Source organism: Pseudophryne corroboree, chromosome 2 (assembly GCF_028390025.1).
Source record: "Pseudophryne corroboree isolate aPseCor3 chromosome 2, aPseCor3.hap2, whole genome shotgun sequence".
In the NCBI taxonomy this organism is placed as follows: domain Eukaryota; kingdom Metazoa; phylum Chordata; class Amphibia; order Anura; family Myobatrachidae; genus Pseudophryne; species Pseudophryne corroboree.
Window position 1 is genome coordinate 907,798,173 of NC_086445.1, and position 16,900 is coordinate 907,815,072.

General features: G+C 44.9%; 1 pseudogene; it reads right to left on the reverse strand.

The window, feature by feature from the left end:
- Positions 1–1,365: 1,365 nt before the first annotated feature.
- LOC135054160 (5S ribosomal RNA) lies at positions 1,366–1,484 on the reverse strand (annotated as a pseudogene).
- Positions 1,485–16,900: the final 15,416 nt, after the last annotated feature.

A 16,900-nucleotide genomic window follows, 5' to 3' on the forward strand; every position in this document is an offset into this window, starting at 1 on the left:
TTAGTATCCTTGGATGTATCCCATCTGGCCTCATAGATCTGTCCACTTTCAGCTTTGAGAGTTCTGTTAGGATCTTCTCCTCTGTAAATGTACTTGTTTCATTTTCCTGAATATCCCTGCAACTTAACTGTGGCCCCTTCCCCTCTCTTTCAGTAGTAAATACTGAGCAAAAATAATTATTAAGATGATCTGCTATTAAATTGTCTCCCTCAACAAGACTCCCAGTGTCTGTCTTTATATGTCAAACATATAATATTGCCCCCAATCATGTCGGGGGAGGGAGAGGGCGAGAAAGAGGGGGAAGGGAAAGAAGTGGCACTCGGAGTCTAAAAAAGCAGTCAACTTTATTTCTTCTACGTTTCAGGGGTCTCCGTCCCTTTCGTCAGGCAAAGTAGCACACATATTACACTAAACTTTTCAGAGGTCGGACCGGCCCAACAGGCCTTCTCGCATTTGTGGCCCTGCACACAAACTGGTTGTCAGGAGCAATAAACCTACCTGTATTGTTTTGAAGTGTGGCAATGGGTTGGGGTTTTGGAATCTGCACTGGACCGGATTGTAAATAGGTATCAAATAATTTTTTATACCATGAAGGGCATCTATGAAAACCAACATATAGCTACCGACTGTACCGATTGGCTTTTTGCGGTAGATCTGGGTTGGTGGTACTCCCGGACATTAGTTCAGAACAAACTATTGTGGGTTTTTTTTTGCAGAGAAGCAAAAAGAAAGAACTGTTTTGTTGTCTCTATGGGGCACACTTTATATCAATCAATATACAAATAATGTATTAGTGTAAGGTACACTGTGAGTGTAAATTTAAAACTTAACTTTTAATATTCTATACAGACGAAGTTATTGTTGTTTCTATCAACAACAATAAATTAAAACAAGTATTAAATCAAAGAATGTTACTCACTTGTAGTCGGGTAGGTGGCAGGTTGCTTGTCTGCACACCCACTGTATTTTAAGTGAGTGTTAATATTTGACGTTCATCAAAGAGTAAATTTGAGATTTCTTGTTCTCTCTATCAACTTATGAATTATTGTGTATGTATATTCATAAGAGAGGGACAAGAAATCCGGCTTTCCAACTCTGGACTCCTTCTAGGTGGGTGAAAACATAAACGTGATTTGATTTTGAAAGTATTGATTACTAATTGCAAGTAAATATTTGTTGGGTATCTACCCGCATCTATAGATGAGAATAAGAGAAGGTGTTGCAGAACCAGTCACTTCTGCTTTTGCCCATCTGTGTCCATCAAATGGGCAATGAGAGAGTGTATTATCGCCTAAGATTCTGGTTGTGAAGGAAGTAAGTGCACTTCTGCTGTCCTGGGTGTACCAGTGGGTGGTATGTCCCTTGATACTACAGTACCCGGTATTCCCAGAGGGTCTCCCTTTCTGGAACTGACCAGGCCCAGCGCCGCTTGGCTTCCAAGATCAGACGAGATCGGGCATATCCAGCGTGGTATGACTGTAGATAATTAGGCAAACATCTATTAGCGTGTGGGAATACCCGATTGGATGAGAGAGTGCTGAAACAGGATATAGGTTATTCAAATATAGATAGAATAAAAATAGACCTGATGATTTAGGATAGAAAGATATAATTAGTGTAGCACTTCTGCTGTCCACTAGGAGTCCCGTTACCAAAATAGGCATTGCAGAGGACAATCCTTTAATTGTGGATGAGAGAGTGCATGAAAGAGAAGATGGGCACAGTTTAGGGAGATAAGGAATCCAGTTTCCCTGAGTCTACCCTAATGGTATATCAAATTGCTCCTAAAGGAGAGTGAAATCCAGAAGGAAATTTTTCACAGATAGGGGTGCAAATAAATATCAAAACCATACAAAGAATTGCATAGTGGTAATAGTGCTTTGGCGAATACTATAAAATATAGGTATCAAATAACCAATTGTAGGCACAAGTATGGGTTTCAAAAGACACCACTGTAATTCATAGGTAGTTACCATCTGTTGTCTCTAAGGCATAGAGAAACATACAAAACACACATAGAAAAACACACCCTATTTGTTGAGGTGTATCGCGTTGCTAAAGACACAATTCTATGTTTGTCCCAAGCAGGGATTTAGATGAATTTATTCCTGTCCCAATTCGTGAGAGCAGACAGTTTGCAAAAGGAAATTTCCCACAAACAGGGGTGCACATAGATATCAAAACCTTACAGAGGATTGCATGGTGAAAATGATGCTCTGACGGGTATTGTGAAATATAGGTATCAAATAACCAATGGATTCAAATATGGGTTACAAAAAGACACCACGGTATTATTAGATAATTACCATATGTTATCTCTTAAAGCAGTGTGGAAGGAAATCCACACAAACACAGGCGGATATACAAACTCCACACAGATAGGCCATGACCAAGAATTGAACTCATGACCTCAGTGCTGCTAGGCAGTAATGCTAACCAATACACCATCTGTTCTGCCGACGAAAAACATGTTGATCAGATCCTTCTTAAACTAACACTGAAGTGTCATGGGGTTATGCATTAAGTCTCCTTACAACTTCTCAGCAGACTCAAAAGAACCTTTTGTACAAAAATGTTTGTTTTAACACACTCCATGGATTACAAACTACAATAAGCTGCAGGCTGGTGTTGATTATGGCAATACTAATGCAGTAAACATTAAGCAGATCATTAATACCCAGGGAGGAAGTGACAAGGGAGCAGGGGCGGATTGGGAACAAAAAGCGGCCCTGGAAAAATTTGTACTAGTGGCCCCACATGGGCAGCACCAGAGGTGTAAGGTCTAGCCATGGGCCATGGCAGCAGCACCCTCCCCCCAAGACTTTCCAGATAGTGGGCATGTCCAGCATCAAGGGGAAAGTTAAAAATAAATAAAATTAAATATTATGAGCACATTATATGATACATCTTCAGAATTTAGGAAACTATATCATTCTTTAGAAAGATATATTTTCTTGCTTATTACACCAATTCACTCAATCTTATATGTCAGCCAAGCAGGCAGACAGAGCATACACTAGATCATCTGCAATCACAGGCTAAGTGGCAAAGTAATTTTCATATATGCAAATTATTTTGCATCTTATTTATTATGTCTATATAAAAGGACAACAAAACAGGCCCCACAGGTGCGTCGGCCCACCGGGAATCTTCCCTGTAAACCCTATGGGCAATCCGCCTCTGCAAGGGAGACAGGAAGCCAATTATCCATCTAGTGAAAAGGACATATCCCCGAAATTTCCTATATGAGAGACAAAATTGCCTTTCTAACAGGGATTGTCCCACCCAGAATCAGGGTCAGTAAGGAGGCATGATTTATCAGTGAACATCCTGTGTGACTCTTTCCTGGCTCTATTACATACATACATATGGTAGTCACACAGCAGATATGCCAACCAGGCATCAAGAAAAGTAATAAGGTCATACATAATTATCTTCTAAGAACATGTGGTCACTAGCTCATCATGAGATTTTTGTGCAGTTTGCTTCCTCAAAGTTTCAGATTTATGCTTATCATAATATCCCTTTAAACCGGGACACTTATGAATTACACAGGTTCTATGAATCATTATAACTAGGTGAAATGCAGGCTTGAATTTAACCAGCCACAGTACCTGTGTAATTCATGAATGTTCCGAGTTTAATTGGGATATTGTGGTAAGCCTACCAGGGCCGTCTTAACGGCAGTGTAGGCCCCTGGGCACAGCAATGCATTGGGCCCCCTACCCATCCTCCAGCGGTAGGGGTGGGGGGTGCTATCAGCGGCAGCTTTGATGTCCCGTGGGTGGTAGGGGGTGTTCTATCTTCCGCTCAGCATGTAGGACCTGGAGCAGTAATTTCTGCTAATTGCTCCTGCACAGATGGGGCGGGAGGGAGAACACTAAACTGTAGAAGAGGGCATTGGGCTGAATGAAGGGGCCCCGGTACATGACTTCCGGGGTGGTAGGGGGTGTTTAATACACAGGAGAGGGATGGATAGTGGAGTAGGCTTAATATTCATAATTTTCTGGTGGGAGGGCAGCTTGCTTGACTGCAGATATCTCAAGTTCCTGAAAATATATTTCTTTGTTTTGAATGGGATAAAAAAACTAGAGATTCCCACCTTTCAGAAGGTTTTGGGGACTTGGGGATCAGAGTTCAGGAGCCAGAGCAATCCTCCAATGAATATATAAAACTGTATACCAGGCGCATGGAGCTGGAGCAGGGACCAGCTGCTGGAAGGCTGATATCTCTGGTTCTGGGCACAGTAGAGACAAGCTGCCAGCGTCTAGCAAAAGGGGAGAGTCCCAGCTTTTGGATTATACCCTCAGAAAAACTCTAAGTCAGACAGAACCTGAGATATCTGGCTGGGAAGAGCAATTAACAGGCTCGGATGGGGACCACTGCTTTCACGTTGGATATCTCCGGTTCCCCAAGGCCGATTTTCAAAAATCTGGTACCCCTGGAAAGAGGGGACCATCAGCTATCAGCCTAGGGCCCTTATGCTCCTGGGGCCCTTGGGCAAGAGCCCATTGAGCCCATACGGAAAGACGGCCCTGAAGCCTACCATTAACCCCATTCGCTGCAGAGGGCGAAAAGCAACAAACAAAATACCTTTCTGAACCAGTCCTAAGAACAACAGGGGACTACTAGCAACTCACAATCCACATCAGGAAGTGCCTTTGTCAAAATCCAGCGCAGTCAGCGGCATTTTTCACGTAGTCCGTAGAGGTTGCTGGGGTCCAATTTAGTACCATGGGGTGTAGACGGGTCCACTATGAGCCACTGGCACTTTAAGAGTTTAATAGTGTGGGCTGGCCCCTCCCTCTATGCTCCTCCTACCAGACTCAGTCTAGAAACTGTGCCCGAGGAGACGGACATACTTCATACCTTCCAACTGTACCTTTTTGGCAGGTACTGTACCTTTTTTTTATGGTGTGTACCAATTTTTGGCTCTCTAAACTTCCATTGAAAGTATAGGAATAGGGGCGTAGCCACGCCACTTTACCCGTGGCCACGCCCCCTTTTCGAAATTGTACCAATTTTTATGTGTAAACTGTTGGAGGGTATGATACTTCGAGAGAAGGAAATACACAGATAGTGGTGAGATTCACACCAGCTCACACATAACAAAAGGAAAGCCAAGCTAACCAACGTGAAACAATTCAGCAACGGCTGAAATCGAAGCATTGGGCAGGTGCCCAGCATCCTCTACGGACTACAAGAAAAGGATTTACCGGTAGGTTATAAAATCCTATTTTCTCTTATGTCATAGAGGATGCTGGGGTCCAATTTAGTACCATGGGGATGTACCAAAGCTCCCAGTACGGGAGGGAGAGTGCTGAGGTTCCTGCAGAACAGACTTTAGGTCCTCAGAGGCCAAAGTATCGAACTTGTAGAACTTAGCAAACGTGTTCGACCCTGACCAAGTAGCTGCTCGGCAAAGCTGAAGAGCCGAGACACCCCGGGCAGCCACCCAGGAAGAACCCACTTTACGGCTCGTCTTGGTCAGTCCGGAGCAATGAGGATCGCCTGAACTCCTGTTCGCTTTATTAGTTTGAGAATCTTTGGGATGAGCGGAAGTGGAGGGAATACATACACTGACCGGAACACCCACGGAGTTACCAGGGCATCCACCGCCACTGCTTGTGGGTCTCGTGACCTGGAACAGTACCTCCGAAGCTTCTTGTTGAGGCGAGAGGCCATCATGTCTATTTGAGGTATGCCCCATCGGCTTGTTACCTCTGCGAATACCTCCGGATGGAGGGCCCATTCTCCTGGATGGAGATCGTGTCTGCTGAGGAAGTCTGCGTCCCAGTTGTCCACTCCCGGAATGAAGATCGCCGACAACGCCACCGCGTGTCTTTCCGTCCAGAGGAGGATTCTTGTTACCTCTGACATTGCAGTTTTGCTCTTCGTTCCGCCCTGCCTGTTTATGTAGGACACCGCTGTGACGTTGTCCGACTGAACTTGAATGGCATGATCTTGCAGAAGATGTGCCGCTTGTAGAAGGCCGTTGTAAATGGCCTTCAGTTCCAGAATGTTTATTGGAAGTAGAGATTCCTGACTGGACCACCTTCCTTGGAAGCTTTCCCCTTTGGTGACTGCTCCCCAACCTCTGAGACTTGCATCCGTGGTTAGAAGAATCCAATTCTGAATCCCGAACCTGCGGCCCTCTACTAGGTGAGAAGTTTGGAGCCACCAGAGTAGTGAAATTCTGTTTTTTCGGCAACAGGCGTATTCACTGGTGCATGTGAAGATGTGATCCCGACCACTTGTCCAGGAGATCCAGCTGGAAGAACCGTGCATGGAATCTTCCATACTGGAAAGCCTCGTAGGAGGCTACCATCTTTCCCAGAAGGCGAATGCACTGATGAACCGATACCCGAGCCGGCCTCAAGACATCCCGGACCATTGATTGGATCACCAATGCTTTCTCCATTGGTAGAAACACTCTCTGCACTTCCGTGTCGAGTATCATCCCCAGGAAGGGCAGTCTCCTTGTCGGTTCCAAATGTGACTTTGGAAGGTTCAGGATCCACCCATGACCCTGGAGTAGTTGAATTGAGAGAGCAATACTCTGCAACAGCCTCTCCCTGGAAGATGCCTTTATCAGTAGATCTTCCAGACATGGAATTATGTTCACTCCCTGATTGCGGAGGAGGAACATCATCTCTGCCATGACCTTGGTAAACACCCTTGGTGCAATGGAGAGGCCAAATGGCAATGTCTGGAACTGATAGTGACAGCCCTGTAGTGCAAACCTTAGATAGGCCTGGTGAGGTGGCCAGATCGGAATGTGAAGGTACACATCCTTGATATCCAGGGATACCAGGAATTCCCCCTCCTCCAGACCTGAAACCACCGCTCTCAGAGACTCCATCTTGAACTTGAATACTTGCAAGAATGGGTTCAAGGACTTTAGGTTCAATATTGGCCTTACCGAACAGTCCGGTTTCGGTACCACAAACAGGTTTGAATAATAACCCCTGTTTCTTAGATGAGGTGGAACTGGAACAATGACATTTGTTTGTACCAATTTGGCTTACTGTAGGATAGCACTTTCTGTCAGCGAAGCTGGTAAGCCTGATTTGAAGAATCTGTGAGGCGGGAGTTCCTGAAACTCCAGTCTGTATCCCTGGGTAACAATATCTCATCCAGGGGTCTAGGCATGATGACGCCCAGACATGACTGAAATCTTTTAGTTCCTCTCTCACCTGACCTATCCTCAGGCTGGGAGGTCCACCGTCATGCTGAAGACTTGGAGGAAGCAGAACCTGGTTTCTGTTCCTTGTAACCTGTTGGTGCAGATTTTCTGGGTTTTCCCCAACCTCCTCTAAAGAAGGTTGTGGGGCCCTTGGATTTTTGAAATTTTGCGGTCCGGAAGGACTGTAGTGTAGACGTAGGATAAGATTTCCGAGCCAGTGCAGCTGCGGAGGGAAGAAAGGTTGACTTACCTGCAGTTGCCGTGGATATCCACACATCCAGTGCTTCCCCAAACAGGGCCTGACCTGTGAAGGGTAGATTCTCCACGCTCTTCTTGGAATCCGCATCCGCAGTCCATTAGCCAGAGTCCTCTGCGTGCCGAGACTGCCATGGAAGTAGCCCTCACATTAAGCAGGCCAATGTCTTTCATGGCTTCCACCATGAAACCTGCCGAATCCTGTATGTGACGTAAAAACAAGTCAATGTTACTAAAATCCATTGTATCTAATTCCTCTAGTAATGTACCTGACCACTTTACTATGGCTTTAGAAATCCACGCACAAGCAATAGTGGGCCTTAAGGGGTTTAAGGGGTTTTGAGGGGTTTGAGCGTAGTCTAAATCTTGCGGTCAGCCGGCTCCTTTAAGGTGGTTGAACCGGGGACAGGCAATACCACCTTTTTTGACAACCTACATACAGAAGCGTCGACTATAGGTGGATTTTCCCACTTTGTCCTGTCCTCTTCCGGGAAAGGAAAAGCAATGAGAATTCTTTTAGGAATTTGGAATTTTTTCTCTGGGTTTTCCCAGGATTTCTCAAACAAGGAATTTAACTCCTTAGAAGCAGGATAGGTAATCGAGAATTTCTTATTTACAGTAAAATAAGATTCCTCTTCCTGCTCAGGTACCTTTTCAGTAATGTGCAAAACATCCCTAATTGCTTCAATCATTAGTTCCACCCCCTTAGCAAGGGATGCATCCCCCCATGCATATCCCCATCACCATTGTAAATGCTGATTTACATACAGGACTAAAAGCAACACTTTAAAAAGACATTTCATACACTTTAAATGGAGCCGCTGCGGCCGCTAAACTTAATCCTCAACCTACGTACTTATTACACCATTAGCGTACAGAGTCCCGTACCGTGTACGTACTTTGCGTACAAACGCCGCGCTGGCTGTACAAAGTACACTCAGCGCGTACACACCCAAAGATACACTGTGAACCCTTAACAGCTATGCATGCGACAGTAATACACTTATTACCTTAGCAGGGAAAGGAAAACACGACACCAGTTTGTGTTTAAAATGCCGGGTTCCGACACCACACCATATTATTACTGAAAGGGGGTTACAATAACAAAGCAATACAATACAAAAGAATAATGGCTACAGTCAATGGTACATACGTGTTTGGTTTTCGCCGTGCTACCCAGTCTGGTCCTCGGTCATCTATATAGATAACTTTTAGAGTCTTGTGTGACCAGGCCTGCAGCTGGCTCCTATTATACAATCTTCCAAAACTTAACACAATGGATACTGTAATCTCTTTGTCCATTGGACACAGGGATGGTCATTTACAGTACAGGAGAGGTCACAGGTTGGTTTGAATAGGTGGGTGATGTCTGTTCCAGATGCACTTATGGGTGGTCTCCTCTGGGTTCACGCCGCATACCTAATGTACAGTAAATACAGTTTATATCTATTTTCTGCTCCTACACATAACTATTTGCAGGAACGTGCGATCTGCTGCAAACCAACACCGGAATATTACCCTTAAAATACCCTACAGCTGGATACCAAACACCACCTTATAACCTTGTGTACATTGTGCACTATTTGGATTAAATATGTAATGTGTTTTGATGGCTTTTCCATGCGTTCACAAACTCTACCGTAAGTACTCATACCATGCGCTAATGCGCAGGACTGCGGGAGTGACCATATGCAAATTGCGAATATGCGCACGCACGGCAGAACAAGTACACGCATGGAGACCATCTGTGTGTAGTTTGTATGTGATGTGTGTACTGCAATATTTTTCAACTTTGACAGTCCACCCTTTGGCAGTCACCAATAACTGCCACTAATCAATTAACAGAAAAATATCTATACAATATCTACAGAAGCTTGGATGGACGGGGGAGAGTTGTAGGTGGGAAATGTATGACCTAGTGGGATAGTAAAAGCATGTATGTATGAATCCATGTCTGAGGGGCATGTATCATCGTGCCGTATATGTTCTACATAAGCTTCGAGGTATTGCGAAGTATACATTAAATCCTTCTCATCCCGTATTAAGGGTCTGTAAATGGGCCAACAAACACTACCGAGCTCTTTTCGACTTCTTGTTCCAACAAATGGGGTGCACATTTAGTTGATGATACATGGAGGGGAAAACATATGTGAGTGCTATTGTATGTGGATATCACCTGTCGACTATGTGTGCCATTAGCTGGAGGTTGCAGAGATGAAGATAAGACACATATATAAAAATACATTCACATAAACATTTTGGGTAGGGCTGACGTCTTTTCCGGATGGATGTATCTGGGCAGAGGGGGAGACAAAGAAAAACGGGTGAAAGAAACAGGCCATGAAATTCATTTGCAATCCTTATCATAACACTGTCTCTATGGATGGGTCGTAGATTAAATCTGCTGCTATAACAGCGCCCTTGCTCCTTAGACTCATCATATTTGTGCCGTGCTTGCGCCGCGTTAGAATTTGAACACACCTAAATATCGAACCAATAATTATGACGACTCCCAGGATACAAAGGAGAAACTTCCCCACACTCATAATGACATTTTGAGCCCACTCTCCTAAACCTGAGAACCATTTGCGTGGGTTCAACCATGAGACCCAGCCGGTCAGTTCATTACTCACAGTCGCTAAGGTAAGGCTGTGCTTCCTCCTGAACTCCCACTTCAACTGCAAGATATCGTCCATCTTTTGATCGATGATCTCCGTTGGGTCGTCAGTGCTGTTTGTAATATAAGTACAGCACTTCACACCATATTGAGTTGCCAGAGTAACACAGTACCCACCCAGAGCCGGCCATAGGCATAGGCAAACTGGGCAATTGCCTAGGGCATTTGATATGCCTAGGGGCATCATCAGCTTCTGCTGATTAAAATGATAAGCGGCATGCCTATATTCTGTATGTAGCATTTCATATGCAGATACAGCCACAGTCTCACACAGTATATTGGCATGCTGCATATCAATTTAATCAGCAGAAGCTGCTTGTGCATCCTAGCCACATAGCAATGCAAATAAGATGCATTTTCATTAAAAAAAAGGTGCCCGACATTATAATTGATGCAAGATTTGTGAGGACACATCTATATCCAAGCAGAGGCAGAGGTCACAGTGTTAGTGGAAGTGTGAGTGCTGTGTGCATGTGAGTGGGTTGGTTGTGCAGTAGTGTTCAGAATATGTGTAAGGAGCATTATGTGTGTCATGTAAAAATACTTTAATAATGTGCAACATATGTGTAAAGGGCCATTATGTGTGTCATTATGTGTATAAGGGCATTAATAATGTGCGGCATATGTGTTACAGGGTACTACTGTATGTGTGTCATTATGTGTATAGGGGCACTAATAATGTGCAGCAAATGTGTAGGGGGCACTATGTGTGTCATTATGTGTATAAGGGCATTAATAATGTGCGGCATATGTGTAAGGGACATTATGTGTAAAAGGGCATTAATAAAGGTTGTCATAATGTGTAAGGTGCATTATGTTTATAAGGACATTAATGTGTCTCTAATGTGTAAGGGGCATTACTGTGTGGAATTGTGTATAAATACATTACTAATGTGTGGCATTATGTGTATAAGGTGCCCTACTATGTGGCGTTGCATATAGAAAGGGCACTACTGTGTCGTCTAATGTGAATAAAGAGCAATAAGGTGTGGTGTAATGTGAATAAGGAGCAATTCAGTGTGATGTAATGTGAATAAGGGGCTCTACTGTGAGGAGTAACGTTTATAAGGTAAAGTGATACTACTGTGGGATGTAATATGAATTATGGACACTATCGCAAGATAAAATGTGAATAAAGTTGCAGCACTGTGTGGCGTAATTGGAATTGGGGTTACTATTGTGTGGCCATGCCCCTTCCCAGCAAGAAGATGCCCCTTTTTGGGCTGTGCGTCAAATGTGCGAACTGTTCCTATTTAAAATATAGGGGGTACAAGGACTGCTATGGGTGAGGGGTGATGGTGCTGGGAAAGAGGTGCAAGGTCAGAGGCAGAACCAGCGGTGGTGCTAGGGGGCACCAGCCAAAATCTTGCCTAGGGCATCATATTGGTTAGGGCCGGCTCTGTACCCACCTGTCATGGCTATGACATAATTAAGGACCATCCTGTGCTGAATCAGTTCCTTCTTGTAAGCTTGTAACTCCCTTCCCGTATACCTGAAGGTATCATCATACATCTCAGTGATATTATCTATCAAGTTCGCTAGCGCATGGATATACCTATAATTTATAGTTCCTCTGGCAGTACGGATAATGTCTAATGCGAGAAGGAACTGAATCCCGGTGGATTCGTGGATCAAATCAGAGGCTGCGTGCTCTGCCCTATCTATGAGGTGTCTCTTGATGATGTGTTCATAGTGAGTATGAGTATAAGGAGCCTGAGCACTGCGGTGAACGTCTTTCATTTTATCATGGGTTATGGTCATGACCTCCGGTAGTACTCTCCCAATATAACACAATCCCTCTGAGCTCGGGGCAAGCCACTTGTACGCCTTCCTCCCACATATGAAATAGGAATCATCTGGGAGAACATAGGGGACAAAATATAACATCACCATATTGCAAACTTTCCAAGTAAAGAAACCAATCCCTAGTTCTCCCATCTGCTCAGTACAAGTATCAGGCTGGATGATATGAGCACAATACCCTGACGATACTTTTGCAACCCACATGGTCTTGCTTCCACGAGTATACCTATACCGAAAATACCTCCCACTGTTGGCTATTTGGCGTACAAGTTCAGAGTCTATGGGTATCCTGTCAGCTCTGTGTGAAAAGGTCATTGCCTGGTTATTCCACGTCACTTCCCAATTTCCCGGTTTTCGGTAACTGGAAATATTAAAACACAGTAAGGACCTGTCTACATGATACTGGTGGAGCTTCAAACTAGGAGGCCTAGAGATATTGAATTTCTTGTCCACCGGTCTCCCACCCCGCAATTCGAGTACCTCATCTATTGCTAAAGGGTATGGTACTAATCGTGACTTACTCTGACCTTGAGGTACTTGTGAGCACACCCAGCATTCTGTCTGGTTTAAGACCTTACCCACTAGTGAGTGGTAATCACTCAACGGATGGCGGTCCATGTCGATATTAAGATTGGACTGACATCTCTGGATGCACCCATCCTCTACTATATTCTCACAATTCCTACAAATACAATATTCATCAGACAATAACCCTTCACAGTGCCTCCGAGCTCCCTGACTACCAGAGCGCTTACTGATGCCAGCCTTTACTAGAGTGATGTGCTGCTCCTGAGATCCTACAAATTCATACTCGCCATCAGAACTCATTCCAGATCCGTGCTCGACCTCTCTGGGACCCTCACCAAAACACACTGTCCTGATCAAAACCAGAATTACTAACAGAACCCGAAACGCAGTCTCTTGTGATCGATCCATTTCGTTAGGGGAAAGGAGGAAAATAAGAAGGAGAAAAGAAAGGAAAATGCAGGGGGAGTGAAAAAAGAAACTGGTGCGACAACCGTTCTAGATCTTGTTGCTCTCTGTGCTCAGATGCCCTTCAACAGTCCTGCCTCTCAACTTTCCCGGAACAAACACTCCAGTGATACGAGATTCTCTACACTCTGCTCTTTGTCACGAGTTCTCTCCGGGTCAGCGACCTTCTTGCAGTGGGACGAGTGGACCCAAGTCTCTCTTTCGGCGACCTTCAATGCTGTCGTGCTGGTTAACAAGACTTGGTATGGTCCTTCCCACCTGTCTATGAGGCAACCTGAGCGTAAGAAATTTCGAATCATCACATAATCCCCAGGCTCAATGTCATGACAATTACTGTTCGGTAGGTCAGGAATCACCAGCTTTAAATTTCTTTGTTGATTTCTCAGCTGCTGGCTCATCCCAACCAAATATTTCACAGTCACTTCATTATTACATTTCAAATCATCCTGGGGGTCTATCATTACATGAGGTTGTCGGCCAAAAAGAATTTCAAAGGGTGATAAGTTAAGTGGAGACCTGGGAGTGGTTCTGATGCTGTACAACACTAGTGGCAAAGCTTCTGGCCACAACAATCCAGTTTCAGCCATTAATTTGCTCAGCTTGTTCTTAATAGTGCTGTTCACTCTCTCTACCTTTGCACTCGCCTGTGGACGGTACGGAGTATGCAGCTTGTTATTAATTCCCATCAGTTTGCACATGACCTGAAAGACTTCACCTGTAAAATAGTTACCCCTGTCACTTTCAATTATTCTAGGGATACCATATCTACACACAAATTCCTGCACAATTTTCTTTGCTGTGAACGTAGCAGTATTTGTGGCAGCAGGGAACGCTTCTACCCAGTTGGAAAATACATCAATACAAACTAACACATATTTCAAATTCCTACAGGGTGGTAACTGTATGAAATCGATTTGCATTACCTGAAAAGGTCCGTCTGTAGGAGGGATATGGGATGGCTCTGTTGGTATTGTCTTTCCAATATTCTTCCTCAAGCAAGTAAAATATGTCATTGCTCTCTTACCTGCATGAGAAGAGAATCCTGGCGCACACCAGTAGGCTCTTACCAGCTTGCACATACCCTCTTTGCCCAGATGAGTCAGACCGTGTGCCGCCTCAGCTAGGCTTGGAAGATTTGCTCTGGGGGCCACTGGCTTACCGTGTCCACCTGTCCACAGTCCTGTGGACTGCTGGCAATACCCCTTTGCCCTCCAGACTGCCTTTTCCTGTAGGGAACACAAATTTTGCATTTCGAGTAATTGTTTTGTGTTGATAGTGTTAAATGTCATCAGTGATGTGATGTTCGTTTGTATGGGGGTGCTTGCTGCTGATTTAGCAGCTTCATCTGCCCGGCTGTTACCAAGTGAAATTGGGTCTTGGTTGTAAGTGTGTGCTTTGCACTTGATAACAGCCACTCTGTCTGGTTCCTGTATTGCTGTCAAAAGCCTTTTGATGTGGGACGCATGCGCTACAGGTGTGCCAGCTGCCGTCATGAAATTTCTGAGGCGCCATAGGGCCCCGAAATCATACACTACTCCAAAGTCGTACCTAGACTCTGTGTATATATTAGCTGACTTACCCTTGGCCAATTCACACGCTCTGGTTAGGGCGACCAACTCAGCAACTTGTGCTGAGTGCGGTGGGCCCAGGGGTTCAGCTTCTATGATACCTTCGTAATCTACAACTGCATATCCAGTGCACAAATCTCCCGGTTCTGTCTGTCTGTGGCAACTACCGTCAGTGTAGAAGGTAAAGTCTACTCCTTCCAGTGGGTTGTCACTGATGTCAGGTCTCGCTGTGAAAGTCTGATTCAGGTATTCCATACAATCATGCTTATCAGTGTCTGCACTAAATCCTCCTTCACCAACATTCTCATCCTCCACCCGTTGTGCCTGTCCAGGCACACTTGGCAAGTAAGTTGCAGGATTTAGTGAGCTGCATCTCTTAATGGTGATGTTTACCGGGGCCATCAGTGATAATTCCCACTTTGTAAACCGAGCAGATGAGACATGTCTGGTGTGGGCTGAGTTTAGTAAGGCTGATACTGCATGAGGTGTATGAATGGTCAGGTCATGTCCTAACACTACGTCCTCGCTTTTACTTACCAGCAAAGCTATCGCTGCAACACTTCTCAAGCAAGTGGGGAGAGACCGCGCTACAGTGTCCAACTGTGCACTGTAGTAAGCTACCGGTCTGCTGGCATCACCATGTCTCTGAGTTAAAACCCCTGCCGTGCACCCCGCACTTTCTGTAACGTACAATTCAAAGGGCTTCTCATAATCTGGCATACCTAATGCAGGTGCCTGTGATAGGCACTGTTTGAGTCTCTCAAATGCCAGTTCGGACTCATCTGTGTGCGAGATCCGTTCTGGTTTGTTCAAAGAGACCATTTCTTGCAAAGGTAAAGCCAGTATAGAGAACCCTGGAATCCAGTTTCGACAGTACCCACACATTCCAAGGAAAGTGCGGATCTGTTGCTGCGTTTGTGGCAGAATAATGTCGCGAATCGCCTGTATTCTATCAGCAGTGAGGTGTCTAAGTCCTTGAGTCAAGCAATGTCCCAAATATTTGACCCTGGTCTGGCACAACTGCAATTTATCCTTTGAAACCCTGTGTCCCATCTGGGAAAGATGAAACAGAAGCTGTTTTGTGTCTTTCAAGGACGATTCGAGTGAGTCAGAACACAACAATAAGTCATCAACATACTGTATTAGTACTGATCCACTCTCAGGTTGAAAGGATTGTAAACAGTCATGCAAAGCCTGGGAGAAAATACTTGGGCTGTGAATGAAACCTTGGGGAAGACGAGTCCAGGTATACTGTACTCCCCTGTATGTAAAGGCAAAAAGGTACTGACTGTCAGGGTGGAGAGGGACAGAAAATAAAGCAGAACAGAGGTCAATGACAGTAAGAATTTTGCAGTAGAGGGAATGTGCATGAGGATGACAGCTGGATTGGGCACTACGGGGAATTGGCTCTCAACTATCTTGTTTATCCCCCTTGGATCCTGCACTAGCCTGTAACCCCTCCCCCCACCTCTTTTTCACAGGGAAGATGGGACTATTGGCGGTGCTGGACGTCCTGACTAGGATGCCCTGCTGTAGCAGCCGCTCTATGACGGGGTACACACCTAGTTCTACCTCTGGCTTCAGAGGATACTGAGGGATTTTTGGAGCTATCCTACCATCTTTTACTTGTACTACTACTGGAGCTACATTCGCCATCAATCCAGTGTCTTGTCCATCTTTGGTCCAAAGGGAACCCGGTATTTGTGAGATCATTTCCTCTACCTTTGATGGACACTTGTCTATAACAGTAGAATGCGACATTAGCCTTTGAGGGGTGTCTAATATATCTTGCACTTCTTGAGCGTGGTTGTCAGTTATATCCAAGAAGACACCCTCAGGAGTTAAATATATGACACACCGTATTTTACACAATAAGTCTCTGCCGAGTAGATTAGTCTGAGCCGATGCAGCCAACAGAAAAGAATGTTTGGTTTGCAAGGGCTCTATCGTAATCTCTGCAGGTCTACTCAAAGGGTATTGTTGCACCGTTCCTGTTACTCCCGTTGCCGAAATAATTTTTCCCGTGGTCTTTATACCTGATGTGGAATTCAACACTGACCTGGCCGCCCCTGTATCTACAAGAAATGGTAATGGTACACCAGCTACATCAACCGTGACCTCAGGTTCGCTACCAAGGCTAGCAATCAATTTCACTGGCTGCAGACTACAGGTGTGGCCCAACCCCTATTGTATATTGGGACCCTCCCGCAGCGCATTGGCAGCTACAATATGTGAGGGGGGTAGCTGAGAATTTTCGGAGGTCTGCCAATCTCTCCTTGGTGGTTACCTCCTTGTTTCCCCTGCATGTGGCTCGTAATTTCTCCTAGGTGGTCCCTGATCCCAATTCTGTGAATTGTAGTGTGGTTCGTATACTGGTCTAGGGGGTCGGTATACGTTATGTGTCCCACTGCTCCTACA